The sequence below is a fragment of the Triticum aestivum genome, chromosome 3D (genome assembly GCF_018294505.1).
Source record: "Triticum aestivum cultivar Chinese Spring chromosome 3D, IWGSC CS RefSeq v2.1, whole genome shotgun sequence".
Taxonomy (NCBI): Eukaryota; Viridiplantae; Streptophyta; class Magnoliopsida; order Poales; family Poaceae; genus Triticum; species Triticum aestivum.
This window is the reverse complement of record NC_057802.1, coordinates 565809563-565816621: the sequence shown is the minus strand read 5'-3', so window position 1 is coordinate 565816621 and position 7059 is coordinate 565809563. Positions and strand designations below refer to the sequence as shown.

The 7059-nt window shown below is 42.7% G+C and overlaps 1 long non-coding RNA gene across 1 annotated transcript; it reads left to right on the top strand.

The window, feature by feature from the left end:
- Window positions 1–550: 550 nt before the first annotated feature.
- On the top strand, window positions 551–3472 carry LOC123080532 (uncharacterized). The gene is made up of 4 exons (XR_006438461.1): window positions 551–1053; window positions 1166–1265; window positions 1959–2026; window positions 3001–3472. It is a non-coding gene; the product is annotated as an uncharacterized lncRNA (long non-coding RNA).
- Window positions 3473–7059: the final 3587 nt, after the last annotated feature.

Below are 7059 nucleotides of genomic sequence, written 5' to 3'. Positions count from 1 at the left end.
AACTACGAGGTAGCTGCAGTTCAAATTTGACCCGCTTCCTACTAAATCGGCGGAAATTTGTCTTTTTCACGAGAGGTGGATAAGAGCTTCTGACACCCAACCATTTGGTCAATTGTGCATTAAATATGGCCTAATATTTTAGAAAAATGATTTGGTCCAATTTTGCAACAATTATTTGGTAGTTCCTTCACAAAAAAACATTCTGAGCAGTCAAAATATGATTAAAAATAGCTAGAAATATGAAAAATGCATACAAATTGGTCCTAATCCATAAAATGTGGTCTAACTCTAGTGAAAATTTGTGTGGTGCCCTTTTGCAAAATATTTTTGATAGCTACTTCATAAAATCCCTCTACTTTTGGTACTTGAAAACTATTTTACATCACTGTTTTTCTGAACCAATCATAACTCTGTCCACAGATCGATGACATGGCGTCCATCCATCCATCCATCCATCCATCTCTCCATCCCACATCCATCCATCCATCTATCTACAGAAAAGCAGAAAAAAGAAGAAAAAAAAGAGATACCCCCCACCCGCAGCCCAAACCCTAGCTCAGATCGACCCCTCCCCCCGTTGCCCCCTTCCTCCCTCGTCTCCATCTCCTCGCTGCCGCCCCCTTCCCGATCTAGATTCCTGCTCCGCCGCCCCTCCCTTCCACCACCCAGTCGCCCCCTCAGCAGATCAAGCGAGCCGCCCAACCTCACCGGCCTCCTCCGTCTCTTCCGGTCAGATCTGACGGGCACATCTTCCTGCAGCCACGAGCGACCACCCCGGCCTCCACTCCACCGCCGGCATCCTTTCCCCTACCTCTCCGTAGATCCTTTTGAGCAGCCACCTCAAGGGCGGCGCCGCCACCAGCCGCGGCGGAGAGGTGGATCCCCGACACCCCTGATGGCTTCGCCGTCCCCAGGAGCCACTTCACCCCGCGCCTGAGTGCCAGCTGCTGCTCCTACCGCGTCACCGCGCCGGTGAGCAGCGGCGGATGCTCCCGGCCGCCGAGGGCGCCGCCGGCGACGGATTCTCCATACGTGAGGGCGAAGCAGGTGCAGGTAACACGACCGACCACCACCGCTACCATCAGGCATGATCCCTTCCCCTTCAGGTTCCGAAACCTGCCCGCCAGCTCTTGCTTATCTGCTGAGGATGGATGGATGGATGCAGGTTCGTGTGGGACGAGGGCAAGTACCCCGTCAACGCCCCGCTCAAGGAGACCGTCGCCAGCATCCAATCCCAAGTCGCCAAGATCGAGGACGACATGAAGGTAACTAACTCTGCTTCTCTCTCTATTCATTAGCCCACTTCTTCTTCATACTGACCAAATCACGCATGGATGCCAGTGAGATTTTGGAACATTGGCAGCAACTTAACACTGCATTAGCTAGGCTAGCTGGGTACTGTATTTTGGACAGTGTTGCTTAACAGTTACATTTGGTTTGGTCCTCAGCGCTGAATTGGTAGATTTTGGATGTAGCTTACGTCCTGTTTGTCTTGGTCTGTTTGGCTCCGACTAGCTACCTGTTTGCGCAGCTAGTTTCATGATTATTTATTTAGGCCCTGTTCGGATGTACTCACTCCACAGCTCCACTCTGGGAGCAGGTGGAGTTATAGTTAAAATTCGTGGATCGCCTGTTTACCAGTTCCGCAGCTCTCAGGATTTCACGGAGCTGGAGGTATTCCAAAATTCGTGGAGCGCCTGTTTAGTCTTCTGTCCCCTTTTCTGGCACTGAATTGCCACATAATGTTCATGATGCAAACAACTAGGGAATTGGTGCCACATTTTGTCAGGAAAAGGAATAAATTGAAGTAATTATAACTGAAATACCGTGTTGATCTTGCCTGCCAAGTGCAGTCTTGGTTTTATACATACCTTAATTTTATTTTGTGCTCATAGATGCAAATAAGTGTTTTGGTTGGATGTTACATTTACAGAAGGACTGAATATGCCCTTTTCCAGGTTAGAGTTGCTAAATACGGTAATGTTAAGAGCCAGCTTGGCGCAATCAACAGGAAGCAAACTGGAAGGTAAATCCTCTCACCATACTTTGTGACTAGCTCTAGAGGGAGGGACATGCTATCTCGCCGTTCAGGCCATTCTCCGTCGGGTAGGGTTTCAGGGTGCCTAATTAGATGCAACTGATAGATATGGTAGATCGACTTGCTGTGCTGCACTTCGTGTTCCTGATTGTTCGTATAAACTCGTCTCAGGATAATTCTGTTATTTGAATTGAGCATTGTAATGGTATTCTGCAATGATTGCCGCTTGCTGAATCTCGGAACATGCTTGCTAAATCAATAATGTTCCTCAGTGTGTTAAATCAAGCCTTGCAGAGTACAATATACACACTAGACTGTTTCTGAACGTGTTAAATCAACAATGTGTATGTGTTAATGTATCCTAGTAATTCTTCTGTGTCACTGTATCCCATTAAAGCAAGATGGTTGTTATACTCATGTTCCTGATGATATTGGTGTACACTCAATATGGTTATTTCTTCTAGTTCTGCTACTAGTTGCTGTGTACTCCTAGTGCTGTAGTTGATGTGCAGTAATAAAGAAATATTAATGCTCAAATATGATGATGTGGCCTGCAGCGCACCTTCTTCGACGCCGACCCGTAGGAAATGTTTGTGTGGAGAACTGATAGCACTTCATTAGAATGTAGAGAACTTTGAGCTGTCCAGAATTTTTTAACATTACAGATCGCTGAAACTGATAGCTTTGCTTGCTCCTAAACTTAAACTTTTCATGATTAAGATCAGTACTTAATGTACAGTTCAATTTGAGCAAATGTGATTTTTATTCTCTGAAGTTGATTCTCATGTGTGGTCATACCAACAACACATGCTTAAGACATCAGTGGCTGGACTGTAGATGTTTGAATCAGGAAAACAATTGTGGGGAAATGGTCCATTTATCCTTTATTGCTTTGTGTTTTCTAGAATGTTTTCTCTTCTAGAATTAGTGTACTTTACATGTTTATATGTTGAATGGCACAGGCTCAAGGTGAAGAAGGCCATTGAGAAGGGCATCGCTAACGGCGCCCGGATCTATGTCGAGAACGCCATCCACATGCGCACCGAGCACATGAACTACCTCCCGCCTTGCCCCATACGCCCATGAGTGATATATACTACTTGTCTGCTGTTGTATCATATTGCTTACCTTTTTACATCATATTTATGTATGGTAAATGTCGTCTCATCAACTATGAAGAGAATTGGTGGTGGTTAGGGTGTTCTGGTGCTTATGTAATCTTCTTTCAGGCCTTTCGAGATAGAGTTCTTAAGCTAACAAGTTTAGCAAATGCTGCGGTGCTTATGGTTTAGTTTTACACCTGTGTAAAAATGAATGGTTGCTACTTTTTCTGGTTTTAGGTTGGGATGAGATGCATGTTTGCATGCTTGTGATTCTGTCAGTACAATCTATACTACTGCTATTGTCATATCCTGGTTGTTTTGTTGCTATCAATATTTGTCGCATGTTTTGTTTCCTTGCATGATTACTACTACAATCTGTACTACTGCTATTGTCATATCTACTACTTGTGGTTCTCCTCAAATTATCTATACCTGCTATTGTCATATCTTTATTCACATGTACAGTCAAACATCTTTGTACTACTGCTGTTGTTGTATGGCAAACACCAGAGGCAAATCATGAGCGGTGCCGCGTTATTTATATCAGTGAATGATATTTCCACGCATGCTTTCTCTAAAATAAAATAATAGGTCTATTAGTCACCAATACTTGAGTGAATCTAACTCCTTACCTGCTATGTGCTACCTCTTGAGCACTGCGTTGGTTTTTCCTTGAAGAGGAAAGGTGATGCAGCAAAGTAGCGTAAGTATTTCCCTCAGTTTTTAAGAACCAAGGTATTAATCCAGTAGGAGGCTACGCGCGAGTCCCTTGCACCTACACAAAACAAAAAAATCCTCGCAACCAACGCGACAAGGGGTTGTCAATCCCTTCACGGCCACTTGCGAGAGTGAGATCTGATTGATATGATAAGATAATATTTTTGGTATTTTTGTGACAAAGATGCAAAGTAAAAAAAACAAAGTAAAAAGGAAAGGAAATAACTAAGTGTTGGAAGATTAATATGATGAAGATAGACCCAGGGGCCATAGGTTTCACTAGTGGCTTCTCTCATGAGCATAAGTATTCTACGGTGGGTGAACAAATTACCGTTGAGCAATTGACAGAATTGAGCATAGTTATGAGAATATCTAGGTATGATCATGTATATAGGCATCACGTCCGAGACAAGTAGACCGACTCCTGCCTGCATCTACTACTATTACTCCACTCATCGACCGCTATCCAGCATGCATCTAGAGTATTAAGTTCATAAAAACAGAGTAACGCCATAAGCAAGATGACATGATGTAGAGGGATAAATTCATGCAATATGATAAAAAAACCCCATCTTGTTATCCTCGATGACAACAATACAATACGTGCCTTGCTGCCCCTACTGTCACTGGGAAAGGACACCGCAAGATTGAACCCAAAGCTAAGCACTTCTCCCATTGCAAGAAAGATCAATCTAGTAGGCCAAACCAAACAGATAATTCGAAGAGACTTGAACAGATAACCAATCATACATAAAAGAATTCAGAGAAGATTCAAATATTGTTCATAGATAAACTTGATCATAAACCCACAATTCATCGGTTTCAACAAACACACCGCAAAAAGAAGATTACATCGAATAGATCTCCACGAGAGAAGGGGAGAACATTGTATTGAGATCCAAAAAGAGAGAAGAAGCCATCTAGCTAATAACTATGGACCCGAAGGTCTGAGGTAAACTACTCACACTTCATCGGAGGGGCTATGGTAATGATGTAGAAGCCCTCCATGATCGATGGCCCCTCCGGCAGAGCTCCGGAACAGGCCCCAAGATGGGATCTCGTGGGTACAAAAGGTTGCGGCGATGGAATTAGGTTTTTGGCTCCGTATCTGATCGTTTGGGGGTACGTAGGTATATATAGGAGGAAGGAGTACGTCGGTGGAGCAACATGGGGCCCACGAGGGTAGAGGGCACGCCTGGGGGGGGGGTAGGCGCGCCCCCTACCTAGTGGCTTCCTGGAAGCTTCCTTGACATAGGGTCCAAGTCTCCTGGATCATGTTCGTTCTAAAAATCACATTCCCGAAGGTTTCATTCCGTTTGGACTCCGTTTGATATTCTTTTTCTGCGAAACTCTGAAATAGGCAGAAAACAGCAATTAAGGGCCGGGCCTCCGGTTAATAGGTTAGTCCCAAAAATAATATAAAAGTGAATAATAAAGCCCAATAATGTCCAAAACAGAAGATAATATAGCATGGAGCAATACAAAATTATAGATACGTTGGAGACGTATCAAGCATCCCCAAGCTTAATTCCTGCTCGTCCTCGAGTTGGTAAATGATAAAAACAGAATTTTTGATGTGGAATGCTACTTGGCATAATTTCAATGTAATTCTTCTTAATTGTGGTATGAATATTCAGATCCGAAAGATTCAAGACAAAAGTTTAATATTGACATAAAAAATAATAGTACTTCAAGCATACTAACTAAGCAATCATGTCTTCTCAAAATAACATGGCCAAAGAAAGTTATCCCTACAAAATCATATAGTCTGGCTATGCTCTATCTTCACCACACAAAGTATTTAAATCATGCACAACCCCGATGACAAGCCAAGCAATTGTTTCATACTTTTGATATTTTCAAACTTTTTCAATCTTCACGCAATACATGAGCGTGAGCCATGGACATAGCACTATATGTGGAATAGAATGGTGGTTGTGGGGAAGACAAAAAAGGGGGAAGATAGTCTCACATCAACTAGGCGTATCAACGGGCTATGGAGATGCCCATCAATAGATATCAATGTGAGTGAGTAGGGATTGCCATGCAACGGATGCACTAGAGCTATAAGTATATGAAAGCTCAACAAAAGAAACTAAGTGGGTGTGCATCCAACTTGCTTGCTCACGAAGACCTAGGGCATTTTGAGGAAGCCCATCATTGGGAATATACAAGCCATGTTCTATAATGAAAAATTCCCACTAGTATATGAAAGTGACAAAATGAAAGACTCTCTATCATGAAGATCATGGTGCTACTTTGAAGCACAAGTGTGGTAAAAGGATAGTAACATTGTCCCTTCTCTCTTTTTCTCTCATTTTTTTATTTGGGTCTCTTTTATGGCCTCTTTTTTTCGTCTGGAATCTCATCCCGACTTGTGGGGGAATCATAGTCTCCATCATCCTTTTCCTCGGGACAATGCTCTAAAAATGAAGATCATCACACTTTTATTTTCTTACAACTCAACAATTACAACTCGATACTTAGAACAAGATATGACTCTATATGAATGCCTCCGGCGGTGTACCGGGATATGCAATGAATCAAGAGTGACATGTATGAAAGAATTATGAACGGTGGCTTTGCCACAAATACGATGTCAACTACATGATCATGCAAAGCAATATGACAATGAAGGAGCGTGTCATAATAAACGGAACGGTGGAAAGTTGCATGGCAATATATCTCGAAATGGCTATGGAAATGCCATGATAGGTAGGTATGGTGGCTGTTTTGAGGAAGGTTTATGGTGGGTGTATGATACCGGCGAAAAGTGCGTGGTATTAGAGAGGCTAGCAATGGTGGAAGGAAGAAGAGTGCGTATAATCCATGGACTCAACATTAGTCATAAAGAACTCATATACTTATTGAAAAAATCTACAAGTTATCAAAGCAAAGTATTACGCGCATGCTCCTAGGGGGATAGATTGGTAGGAAAAGACCATCGCTCGTCCCCGACCGCCACTCATAAGGAAGACAATCAATAAATAAATTATGCTCCGACTTCATCACATAACAGTTCACCATACGTGCATGCTACGGGAATCACAAACTTTAACACAAGTATCTCTCAAATTCCCAACTACTCAACTAGCATGACTCTAATATCACCATCTTTATATCTCAAAACAATTATCAAGCATCAAACTTTTCTTAGTATTAAACACGCTCATAAGAAAGTTTTTACTAATCTTGAATACC